Raw genomic sequence first — 13,412 nt, 5'->3', positions numbered from 1 at the left:
AGGAATCCAACCACGTGAGCCATCACCAGTGCCTCTCATGATCTACCCCATCAGGGAGCTGAGGCTACGAGTCACCTAATGCTAGGTAGGAAACCCAGGCACACCAATTCGGGGCTTGTGTGTCTTAACCAGAATCTTAACTTGAGGTCAGATGGCCAACCTGGTATCAATTCTGTTTTCCGTCTATTTTCATACCTACCAATGTTCATTCCCTTCCCTTTCCTATCCTTGAGACACGGAAACTGAGAGGCAACACTTGAATTCATATTCCAGTCATTTTTACATGCTTGCCCCAACATCTAAATCCCAAAGGAAATCATAGAAGCCAGAAATACTCACAAGCAGAAGGAGGTCATGCTTGGGAGACCCCAAGAGGGATTCTAATCCACTGTTACATATCCAAGTTACATATGCTACCTTCATTGTGAGATTTGGGATGGCTTCTGCTAATTCCATGAGAAGCCATTGATAATACAACAGGAAAACCCCTGGGTGTCCACTTGAGAAAACAAGTGAAAAGGAGACATGGGAAGAACGAAAATCAACAAAACCGAACCGAACCTGAACAAAAGGCATCTCATGACATGGCATATTATAAACCCATTGATGGTCTTTTCCAGTGGTTCAGAAGACACCTACAGAGAAGTCCCACTTGATTTTACAGTCATGGGTAGTCAGAACAAAGATTGTCATGGCGTAATCAATGGCCCTCCAGAAGATACCCATCAAGTCCCCTAAACCTGGAAACTTCATCTTCACATGACAAACATGTGAATAAACTGTGCCTTGTGCGAGGAGAACCTCTTCCAGATTACCTGAGTGGAACCTACATATAATCTCACACAGCCTTGTGAGAGAGCATTCGAAAGATTTTGAGAGAGACAGAGAAGATGATGTGGGTGGAATGGGGGAAACATACCCACATGCTAGAGTGCACGAACAGCTTCAAGAAGCTGGAAGAGGCATGGGAAGATTCTCCTCTGTAACCTTGGGAAGACCTCAGCCCTGCCCACACTTTAGTTTCATACTTTTGGCCTCTGGGACTAAGAGGGAACACATTTCTGTTGTTTAAAACTCCCTGGTTTGTAGTCATGTATTAGAACAGACCCGAGAAAGTGAAATAGGTATTAAAATCCAGTCCTTGAGGCTTTACTTAATACTCTTCAATCCACATATTCATAGAAACAAATAATCATTTTTAACATTTTGAAGAATCATTTATCAAAAGTTAATATAATTTTTTCTTCACTAACATTTTTTCTCTCAATAATTACAAATACAGAATTATATTACAAATAAAAATGTTGAGGGTAAGGGATCTTTGGTTTTTTACTTCAATAGGATGTTTATGCAGCTGTTAACATCTATGTTACTTACATCCCTTTCAGAGACAAATGTCAAGAGAGAAGAGACCAGTATGAATTTCTTAAAAAAAAAAAAAGTGTGAGAGTGCAAGGAAAAGATATCTGTGTAACAGGGAATAGAGTTTAGATCTATTGAAAGCATTTCTTGGAGATTATGAACTATAAATAACAGCTTTATCATTCTCACCCAGGAAATACAGTTCTCTTGAGGAAAATACTGAGGGACCATAATAGGCATTAGTACACTCAGATATGATTTAACCATGGCATTATCACAATAGCAATATACACTAATGTGGGACTTCTTTTCCAATACACCCAAAGTATGTTTGGAGGTCAAAACTCAAATTTCTAACAATGAAAGTTGTAGGAACACAAATTTTCCCCATAGTACCAAAAATCCTCTGGCTCTCATCAAATTTCAATAATTAAATCTCATTTTACACTATAATAGCACCAGTTTGAAAGTCATACCACCATCATGCATTTCAGAAGGATTTAAATAAGTATTCCTTCCACACTTGTAGAGCTTTCTGAAACTATTCACCAGGACAAAACATTGATAGGCTACAAACCTAAATGGGCTGTGTTACAAGATACTGGGAGTGTTCATGTTCAGTTCTCAGTCATAAGACAGAAGTAATGGATGAAACCACAGATATGGATGCCAATATCTCATATCAAAGTGCTCCCAGGTCTCAGCTCCTCAACTTTCTACTATTGTGCCTGGCAAGGCAACAGCTGATGGCCCAATGACTTGGACCCCTGCCACCCACACAGGAGACTTGGAGTTCCTGGCTCTTGTTTGCTGCCTGGTCTAACCTTGGCAGTTATCATCTAGGGAGTAAACTGGTGAGCGGAAGACCTCTTTCTATCTCACCTTCTCCTGTTGCAACTCTCTTTGAAGTAAGCAAAAAAAAAAAAATTACATACATACATATATAATACAAAAATGAATCAAAGCCAGAGTTCACAATCTAGTAATTCACATCAATAAGTGCTTTCTACCAAATGACTCCACTCTAAATTTGAAAACCTATTTCTATGCCCGAGCGGTAACAAATATCAGCATGCTTTTCCAACGCAAGCACTTACAACAGCAAAAGATAAAAAACAAATGTAAATGGAAGACGTTAATTTGAAGCACTACTCACTGATTTCATTAGTCTTTATTAAGCATTAAGAAAAATCAGTTATAAAGACAAATGTAAATGGAACTTGAACATTAACTTCATCTGTTTGGTTGTAATAATTTTTCCAATTATTTTTTCTCTTTCCTATTAGAAGAAAGTAATTCTCACTCCCGCTGCCATGATACTTACCATAGCTTTCTGTATTAGCCTCACTACTCCCTGTCCATTGCTAGGCCTCATTATGGCAACGATTGGCATTTGAGCAGAATCTTTAAGGGTTCTATGATGATGCTGCAGTCCTATTACTTAATTCCTTGTTCAGGCAGTAGTGGCTACTTCCTCTTGGGTCTGGTGAGAATGTCTATATTTCTTAAATAATTCCAAGTCATATCTGACAGCATGACAGGTGATGAAAAAAAAAGAGAAAAAGAAAATGGCTGTGACTGGAAGTGACAGAAAATGTAGGGTTTCTTACTGTAGCATATCATTTTGCATTTGTGTAATATTTTGCTTTTTTTTTTTGAGTTTCCATACATTCCATTGATGTTCTCCACCTAAAATTCTATCCCCAAACCAGGTAGAACTAAACATAAAAGATAGAACAAAGCCATTTGTTCACCATGAATTGCTTCAAAATTTACCTCCAGTGCAATCTTTCTTAGGAAGCTACTACAAAATATATTCCAACAAATCAAGCAAATGACAACGTGGAACGACAAGGGGAAATCTAGAGAATCAGGAAATCTAATGCCAAGAGAGATGGAAGAAATTCATAGAATAACTAATAACAAAAATGTCAAGATGACATCTGTATAAACTGTGTCAGAACTCCAGGACAGATGTCTTCAAAACTACGGGACTGATAGCATAACCTAATGGTACTGGACATTTGGTGTACAGATTTATACCACCAGACGAAAAGCCCAGTTTTAGTTATGATTTAAAGAGGACCAGAGAATCATTCAAAAGTAGGAAAGGCAAGATAAATACAAGCTGCAGGAAAACAAAATATGTGGGGCAGAATAAAGGCAATAAAGCCCGGCATGGTAGCCTAGTGCCTGAAGTCCTCACCTTGCATCTACTGCGATCTCATATGGCCACTGGTTTATATCGTAGTTGCTCCACTTTCCTGCTAGCTCCCTGCTTGTAGCCTTGGAAAGCAATAAAGGATGGCCCAAGGCTTTGGGACCCTGTACCTAGATGGGAGACCTGGAGAAAGCTCCTAGCTCCTGGCTTTGGATCAGCTCAGTTCCAGCCATTGCGGCCAGTTGAGGAGTGAACCAGCAGTCTGAAGATCTTTCTCTCTGTCTCTTCTTCTCTCTGTAAATAAACCTTTGAAAAATAAAAATCAATAAAAATTAAAAGAATAGAGGCAATTGTGGTTTAGGTATAGAGTGTTCATAACAGCCATTATACTGCATATTGATAGTAAACTGAATATTGATCTAGACCAAACTATGATGCGTGGTGTTGAGAGAGTGAATGCAAAATTATAACACATGAAAATCTCTGGGGGTAGAAAAGTGAGAAAAGAAAGCTAACCTTTCACAGTTTCAGATGTTCATTGTTTATATGTAACACTGAAATTTCAGGAAGATGATACCCATATCCTCTTTAGAGATCTGTAGCTAAATTCAAAGAACATCAGCCAGGAGAGTTGAAAGTCACTGTCTTTGAAGAATGAGAGACAAAAAGGCCAGAATGCTTTTTTGATTTTTTTGTTTGTTTGCTTATTTTTGTTAACAAGCCTCATAGAAAGAACTGCATGGATCTTGACTCTACGGAAGCAATTACTGACTTAAGTAAAAATCCATTTTCAAGAGAGAAGATTGTAATTTGTAAGGTATTTCAAATAGTTTGGGAGAAAACAGAGAAAACATTTTACCCTTCAGAGTGATTTTGTACCTTGTATTTTCTAAGTTGAAATTGTATGTTTTGACCTGGTGACGGTATGCTGAATGCCTATCCTTTATCTCAAGTTTCTTCATAGGTTCCTAAGCATTTTGCACCTTAGTTTTCTCAGACACAAAGTAAAAATGTCTACAATGGGAAAAACAAAACTCCAAATAGAGCAGCAAGCAAATGGAGAAAAACTCACACATCAGATCAAAAACGGGGAATCATTTTGTCTCCTAAGACTATCAAAGCAGGGAATCCTGACACCAAGGCAGGTCTGGAACTCCAGATGCTTGTTGTTTCTTTCTTTCTTTCTCTGGGTTAATTTTTTTCTTTGTTTCTAGCATGCTAGCCAACAGCAGTGGCCAGGAAAGTGGGCATCCCTCCTGCCCAGTTACACTGGGTACCTGGGCTGCCAACTGAGTACCAAATTTAAAAAATCAGCATTCCTAGGATTTGTTGTAATGGATGGAAGACAGCTTTCCCCAGAGCCTCCATGTGTGCATGCGGATGTGCACAAGAGTTGCTTCAAGACAAGAAACAGAGTTTGTATCAAATCTTTGTGCACCCATATTGATCCTTTTATAAGACCCTGACTTGAAAAGTTAAATCATTGATGCCAAATCTTATAAACCCCACAAAACAAGGATCATTTAGATAAGCAGATGTATCTTAAATGGCACCATCAACAAATGAATTATAAAAGACACTTGTGTATGAACATAAATCCTTACACAACACACATCCACCAGAGCAACAAAAGTCATACAATATAGAAAGGTTTTATGTCTGTTCTGATAACTTGTAGGCTTAAAATTTGTCCTAAAAGTGGGTTCTATGGGAGCCAGTGCTGTAGCATAGTCTAAGCCTACAAGTGCAGAGATTATATCCCATATGGGCACCAGTTCATGTCCTGGCTGCTCCACTTGCACACTAGAAGATGGCCCATGTACTCAGACCACTGCACCTAGAAAAAGCTCCTGATTCTTGGCTTCAGACCCCTTGCAACCATTTGGAGAGTGGAAAAGATCTCTCTCCCATTCCCTCTGTAACTTTGCCTTTCAAATAAAAATAACAATCTTTTTTTAAAATGGGGGTACCATGGATGCACTTTGAGCAATTATTTTCATGCAAAAGATCTCACTTCCCACAAGATGGAGACCAAGATCTCCTGTCTCAAGCATTCTTTTGAAAGTCTGTGCAGGGAAATGGGGAATTCCAATGGCAATCTTCATCCTCAGAGTGTCCTGGGATTACACTTCAATTTCTGTTATTACATCACCAAGAAGATGTCCAATATAGAGATTCCTGCCACTTGATTTTACAGAAACATTGTAATGCTATTTTACAGCAGACAGAAGGCTTTGGGATAATTCAGAACCCAGAGTTCTCATGGAAGAGCCAAGAAGGCAGAGGCTTGAGAAGGGAGTCAGGGAGGACAATGAGCAGCAGAAGAGGACCAGCGACTTGCTGACTTCTTCCCCATGCGCATGACTGTTGTTCAGAACCAGAGGCCACTTTTTCTTTTACTTTTTTTTTTGAAGAAAAGAGACTTCCAGAAAACTGAATAAAGTCCAGTTCCTAAACAGAAAGCTTTGTTTCTACCTACCGTGAAGAACAGTGCCTTGCTCATCAAGCACAATCCTGTGAATAAAATGTCAGGTACAGAAGGCAATGGGCAACTTGGTCCAAAGAGAAAACCGACATCCTACCTCTGTTTGCACTATTTTGAAATGCGTCACTCCCCACGTACTTGTATTTCTTGTGGTGTAGTTGAGCAGACAACTGGGCAGGGACTTGAACTAAGTAAGGGGTTCCCTGATCTGATTCTCTTCTCAGGCAATTCCCATTAGTAGATACCTGGGATAAAGAAGAAAGTTTATCTGCATACATCATTTTATGTCAATAATTGCTAATTTTTTAATCCATCCTTTCCAATACCATGTATTGCAGGGTTAGAAATTTAAAATTGATGCATATTTTTGAAATAGATCAAAATAATCTTGGAGCACATATGGGGCTCTTGATTCAGCAATATGTACACACTAATATTAACTCTTTAATTCTGTGTGAATGTAGTCATTCAAACCATCTCTTCCAATCCTTTTCTTCTGTAACCATAAATTTGGGGGCAGACATTATGGCTCAATAGACTAATCCTCTTCTTGCAAGAGCAGGAACAGGGCCAGTTCATGTCCTGGCGGTTCCGCTTCCCATCCAGCTACCTGCTTGCTTGTGGCCTAGCCAAGAAGCAGAAGGTGACACAGAGCCTTGATACATATCCGTATGTGGGAGACTTAAAGGAAGCTCCTGGCTTAGGATTGGCTCAGTTCCAGCCATTCTGGCCTATAGGGAGCGAACAAGTGGATAGGAGGTGTTTTTCTCTCTCACTCTATCTCTATAAAATCTGCATTTCCAATACAAATAAATGCTTTAAAAAAGAACAGTTAATTATAGCTCATAGTCTTTTATCTGCAAATAGTAAAATCACTTCTGAATACCCTATGTGTTTTCAGAGTGTGTGTGTATGCACATTTAAGTATGATTCATGACTAATTTTAGAAAGTCAGCTTGATTTGGGCAAAGAATCACCTTCAGTGATTCTCTGCATGCTGGGACTAGTTTCATAGACTGCCAATAGCCAATGTTATTTATAAAATATTCAAAGGAGAGTGTATAATACATACATTGTAATGTGCCATACAAACAAAAATCAAATTCCACAAAACCACTGCATATCAAAATGGAAAAAGGAGAAAAGGAAACATTTTTACAAAAGGAAAGAGGAGTCAGCATTCAGGTGCAGGAAATTAAGTCATGACTTATGAGGGCATTAGCTCTTATCAGAGTGCCAAGATTCAAGTCCTAGCTACCTGCTGATGTATCTAGGAAGACAGCATGAGGTGGCACAAGCCCTCGGGTACTGCCACAGTGTAGGAAACCAGGATGAAGTTCCTGGTTCCTGGCTTCAACCTGACACAGACATGTTTGCTAAACCTATTTGAGACATGAATCTGAAGATGGAAGCCCAATCTCTCTCTCTCTCCCCTGCCATTTTTCCTCTGATTGTCCCTTCTCCATTATGACTCTTTCAAATAAATTAAAAAAAAAAAACTTTTAAAAAGAAGATGGAGGAAAAAGTGAAAAGGAAAAGCAAAGAGGGAAAGGGAAGCGAAGGGAAGGGGAGGGGAGAGGAAGGGACAGGAGGGAAGGGGAGAAGAAGGGAGGGGAGGGGAGGAGAGAGCAGGGGAGTGGAGGGGAGGGGAGGGGAGGGGAAGGGAGAGGAGAGGAGAAGAGAGGAGAGCAGGGGAGGGAGAAAAAATGCAAAGGAGGGGACGGGAGGGGAGAGGAGGGCAGAGGAGAAAAAATGGAAAAGGCAAGTAAGACATTGATAAATTTGCTTTTCTTTTTGTGCTAGTTGGAGAGCTACTGTTCAGCTACATGGACACCGATTGTCATCCTCACATCCTTCATGTCTTGTCATTTAAAAGCAAATCTGAGCAGTACCTGCAGTACTTATCACAATCCTCTGGCTTGTAGGCTGGTGCTGGTCTTCCACATTATGCCAACCACTATTCTTGGTGACTTTGTAGCTTCACCCACAGTGGTCGTCTGAACGTGCTTACTTGCCCTGAGCCCCAGCCTCTGCTCACTTGCCCTCAGGAGAACTTTCAGTTGAGGTCGGCACATCCTGGAGAGATTAGACTTGCACTTGCACATATTCAGTCCCAAAAAGCCTCTCTGGTGCCCTTGTGTTTCAGGGACCAATTCTATTTGTGACTCTTACCCTCAGAAGAAGCATCCTGTCTTCTGGCTCCCTTTCAATGCCTGCGACCATTTGCAGCCACTATGCAGATGTAAGTACATGTCCTCTTCCCCCAGGTAATTATTTCTTCTAAAAATAGGATAATCATTAACAGCTTTCCAACCTAATTACAGCTTCATTCCTGGGCAATGCATTACCTTGGACATATACTCAAACTCAAAGTGATTTCTGAAGTGTATTCATGTCACAGTTCCCATCTCAATCCCATCCTTTTCTTCTCACCTTCTTTAATGTGACAAGTGACATTTTTCCATTCACATTTATTTCAAGCACATTAGATATTCTAGGGAGATAGACACCGAGTCAAACATAAGCTTGTGTCTCCTTCCCTGCTAAAAGACCACCCATTGGATAGCCCTAACCTTATTTCTTAATCTCTAAACTTGATGCTGTCCTGGGTAGTTAATTACAGGGTAAGCAAGGAACATCTAATAAGTCAAGAATGGGTTTGATTTTAAACTCTAGTGTATGTCTGCATTTGGGGGGGGGGGGCATTGGATAAAAAAATAGAAAGGCTACTTTGCATAGCCTTTCAATGCCTGTCTCCGCTGTTCCTTGGCATTCTGCTGAATCCAAGGCTTCCTTGGCATGATTTTGATGAATAGGAATCCATGAGGCTTAATAAGAAGTGCCAGAATAGACAGACACCTAGGGGGAAAGCAGGTCTGTGTTGATGAATGTCTTCCCACAGGACTTGGGGCACTGCTGAGATGCAGCTTTTCCAGCAAGTGGTAACATGGAGAGAGAATTCAAGGTAGTACATGCAATGTATTTTCTTGGCAGCCACGGATGTGCAGAAAGATTCAGACAAGTAGCTGCTTTACAAGGTGCCAAAGGGACAAACAACAGAGGCAAGATGCTCCCAGAACACACTGCCTAGAACAGAGAGAAGTCACCGTATGCAGTCAACTGGTGGCCGTGGTAAACTGGATCAGCTCGTTCAGGATTGTTCCAAACACCATCAGCACCTGGACTTTCACTGCTTCTGTTTATTCCTTAAAAGAAAAAAAAAAACTTGCAGAAAGCTAGGAGCTCCTGCTTTTCATGTTTAAAGGAAACAGGAGCTATAAGCTATTACGGCAGATACTTTATAAGAGGTATTGAGTACATGTATGGGAAATAACACCCTAAGCTACACTATGCCAGTGGAGTTGATGGAGCAGGAATTTTGTCATCCCCTGCAGCTGACACTAGGGAACTTCAAGGAATCCATGCAGAAAAGAATTTTTAAAAAGATAAATTGATTCTGATACAGAAAAGTTTGAAATCCATGGGCCATATTTTTGTAATACATATTTTCATGAAATTTTGAATATATCTTTCGAAGATAGACATTCATGAAACTGTCTTTGGAAGGAATGATTAACTTATTCTCTTTGTTCTTGATACTTTGTCAATTTCTTTTTCTTCCATCTTCTAAGATCGGAAATCTTATCAGCGAACTTGTGTTTGACTTGGATATGTTATATGTTAAGAGCTTCTTTTTCAATCTGATGCTTCAACATGTGGAGGCTTGTAAGACCTGGAAAAGCTATGTAGTCAAGTCTTAGAGATAGTAAATGACTCTGCTGATTTCACATGAAACCCAATCAAGCCAGTGCTGACACTCCCCAACCCACTCCACTGACAAGCTCCCACATTCAAGACCAATATTCACCTGCCCTCTTTATCCCACAACCCCATGGCCCCAGAGCCCTCTGAAATGATCAAAAGTCCATCACTCCAAGACCATATGTAGACAGCCAGGAGTCAGCCTCCTGCAAACCAACAAGATGAACTGTAGAAACCAAGATGGGCACCATAGCCTTTTCTTTGGCCAGGAACCATGGAAAACCTCTTGCTCACACTTTCTCAGCACTCACTCTGCCTCCTGACCAAGTCTGACGGTCCTCCATGGGGTCCTCCATGTACCCAAGGCCCCTATTCTTAGAAATAGCAGGAAGCAGTCTGTCTTTTTAATGGTTGTCTTCCCACCCCCCCATTCCCACCCCATCTGTTTGCCTCACCACACACAAAGAATGAAAAAAGCTGTGTTTCGCCATCGGTTATGACAAGCTCCCTGTCAGTTCTTATTTGCCGTACTGGCAGTGGGAATAAGGAGGCTTTCTGTTGGTTGCATTCTTCCCCGCTTTTCTGAATACGTAAGAAATATTTCTGGCCAAACTCCTTTACCCAAACTCCTGACTGCTGCCAAACTCGAACAGCTTCACTGTAGAATTTCCTCCAAAATAAAATGCCAGTGATTCAGATTATCTTCATCGTAATCTGAGATCCTAGAAAAAGGGGAAAAAACAATGCATGATCACAGGATAAGGAAAGACATACGTAGAATCAAAAATGCTACTTGGCAAGTCAGAGTGTTTTCGAGGCAATCAGATCCTGAAAGGCAGACACTGTAACGGAACCTATAGCTGCAGCAACCTCAGGGGAAAAATCTTTCACAAATGCCTTGCATTATCCATGAGGAACAAAGAATGCCTGCCTGCAGGAGTTACTTCTCCTCACCCACTAACTCCATCCAAACAGTGTCTCTATACCTAATGTGAAGGTTTTCCAGTTGCCATGGGAACCAGAGATTTGGCAGGTGCATGTACATGGATGGTAAATTTTAATCACTTTCACGGAAGTAAAATATCCTGAGAAAGCTGTTTTGCCTAAAGGAGAGTGCTATGCTGCACTATAAACATTACCACACTGGGTTGAATTAGCGCTTTAGGAACTTGTGTGTATTCTCATCTGTTGCTTTCATTTCTGCGGAGTGTTTGGATCAGCCAGGCATTTTGGATCCTGTAACTCCAATTAGAAGGGAATATAGGGACCGGTACTGCGGCCGAGAGAGCAAACTGCTCCCTGTGGTGCTGGCATCCCACATACGTGTGGATTCAAGCCCCAGCTGCTTCAGTTCCAAAGCATCGCCCTGCTGTTGTTCTTAGAAAGCAGTGGAGGATGTCTCAAGGCCTTGGCCCTGAATCCTTAAGGGAGATCCAAAAGAAGCTCCTGACTCCAAGCTTTGGGCTAGTCCACCTCCAGCAGTTGGGGCCCATTGGGGAGTGAATGAGTAGGGAGGGGATGTTGGGAGAGGACATTTTCTTTCTCTTGCTGTCCCTCTGTCTGCAGCTCTGCCTTTTCAGATAACCAAATCAATCTTTACAGAAGGGAAAGTAGTCTCCCTTGTCTAAGAGTTCACATTTCCTCAAATCCTTGCTGAGCAATGTTCAGTCACTTTTCTTATGCAAAATGTGCTTGTAAGCTTAGGATAGAACAGAGTTTTCAGGTAAGGATTAGAGTATATTAGAGTATATTTCAGGAAAACCAGATCCGAAGAAATCTTAGGAAGCAGACTGCAGGGGACTGAATGAACTGCTTCTCCTCAAAATTCATAGATTGACACCCTTAATCTCCAGTCTGACACTGTGTGGGGTTAGGGCCTTGAAGGAAGTCATCAAGGTTAAATGATGCCCTAGGGGTTGGAGTCCAAGCCAATAGGACTGTTATCCTTACTAAACAAGGAAGAAATATAAGGATTACATGCACAGGAAGACAAGGTCATGGGCGGACTCAGGGAGAGAGCAATAATCTGCATATCAAGACCACCAGCCTCTGGATTTTGGGACTTCAAGCAACCACACCTCTGAAAAATAGGTCTTTTGTTCAGTTCAACTAGTCTGTGGTATTTTGCTCACATTACTAACACAGAGGTTATTGGGAAAATGACACAGAGGGTATTGGAGCACTGGGAAAAGGAATCTTGTGGCAATGATAGCTTTATCAAAGATTAGTCATCAGAGAGTCTGCAAAAGCAGGATTTGGCGAGAACTCAGTGGGTCAAGAGCTCAAGGGACTGGAGAAAGCTGTGAGAGACAAACGGGCTACTAAGATGCTCTGGAATGAGCTTTCAAAGCTAACATGAGGCATTTCCCAGTCAACTGTGTGTGCAGTAAAGAACCAGCAGAAATGGAGAAGAGTGGCAGGATTACACAGTAATAATGTAATCTTAAAGATGTGAAAAAGAGACAATAGGCAGCCAGGTGGAATGCAGTGGGAAGGAGGCTGGAAATATACACTAAACCACAGACTGGTGAAGGGATAGATTACCCAGGAGGAACGGGAGGAAGGTCAAGTGATGTCTGATCTTACTCTGAACTCAGACACAGTTTTCAACAAAAGTCATATGCTACTATTTCTTCCTTTGAATGCAGGTTCACTCTGTCTTATGGTTATTCTGGAGATTGCAGCTGTTTTTGTGTGTTGAGGTATCATGATATTTAGAGTCTTCTAATTTATGATTTTTAATATTTCTGAACCTAAAGATTAAAGTTTTAAATTAATTCTTAAATATTCCCATTTTTTCTGTCTTGGAATATTGCAAAGTCCATGTTCTGTCTCTTCTTCCCTTTCGGGGTTCAAATTAAGGATGTAACAGTCCTCTTGAGGATTTAATTTCTCTAAATCTCTTTTTAAAGATTTCATGGGTGCCTGGTGTGCAATGGCTGCAAACATCCTCCTTGGTAGTGTACGCAACCTGTTCCTTGTATAGATTGCCCTGAGGGGCCTTGGAGACAGTCCTTTAAAGTGGCCATTCCTGCCTCTGACCTCATGCTGTTCTTCATCTAGGCTGCAGATACGCGGGGTGCTTTTGGAAAGCCAAAGGCACAATAGCCAGGGTTCACATTAGCCAAGTCCATCCACACCAAGCTGCAGATCAAGGAACATGTGCTTGAGACCCCAGGCAGGGCCAAGTTCAAGTTCCCTGGTAGCCAGAAGATCCACGTCTCCAAGAAGCGGGATGAATTTGAAGATACAATGGCTGAGAAGCGGCTCATCCCTAATTGCTCTGGGGTCAAATACATCCCCAACCATAATTCCTTGGACAAATGGTGAGCCCTCCACTCATGAGGCTTCTGCTGTTCTACACTCTCTTCTGACCAAAATAAACCTTGACTGTTGTTGAAAAAAAGATACTTATTTGTTTTAAAGGTGGAGCAAAATAGGGCAGGAATGGGAGAGATCTTCCATCATCAGGTTTACTTCCTAAACGGCCCAGCAGCCAGAATGGAGCCAGGCTGAAGCCAGGATGCATGAACTGTATTTACAACTCACACCTATGCTCTGACACTCAACTACATCTTCAGGTAGCTAGGTTGGAACATGATCTGACACCCTGATATGGAGTGAAAACAACCTGAACTGTGG

At 41.2% G+C, this 13,412-nt stretch overlaps 1 non-coding gene across 1 annotated transcript; it reads left to right on the top strand.

The window, feature by feature from the left end:
• Positions 1-12,647: 12,647 nt before the first annotated feature.
• On the top strand, positions 12,648-12,784 carry LOC121165588. Its single transcript, XR_005885290.1, has one exon. It is a non-coding gene; the product is annotated as a small nucleolar RNA SNORA70 (small nucleolar RNA).
• The last annotated feature ends 628 nt before the right edge of the window (positions 12,785-13,412 follow it).

This window comes from Ochotona curzoniae, unplaced genomic scaffold (genome assembly GCF_017591425.1).
Source record: "Ochotona curzoniae isolate NIBS_2020 unplaced genomic scaffold, NIBS_Ocur_1.0 contig_899, whole genome shotgun sequence".
Classification (NCBI taxonomy): Eukaryota; Metazoa; Chordata; class Mammalia; order Lagomorpha; family Ochotonidae; genus Ochotona; species Ochotona curzoniae.
This window is presented reverse-complemented; position numbering and strand designations above follow the sequence as displayed.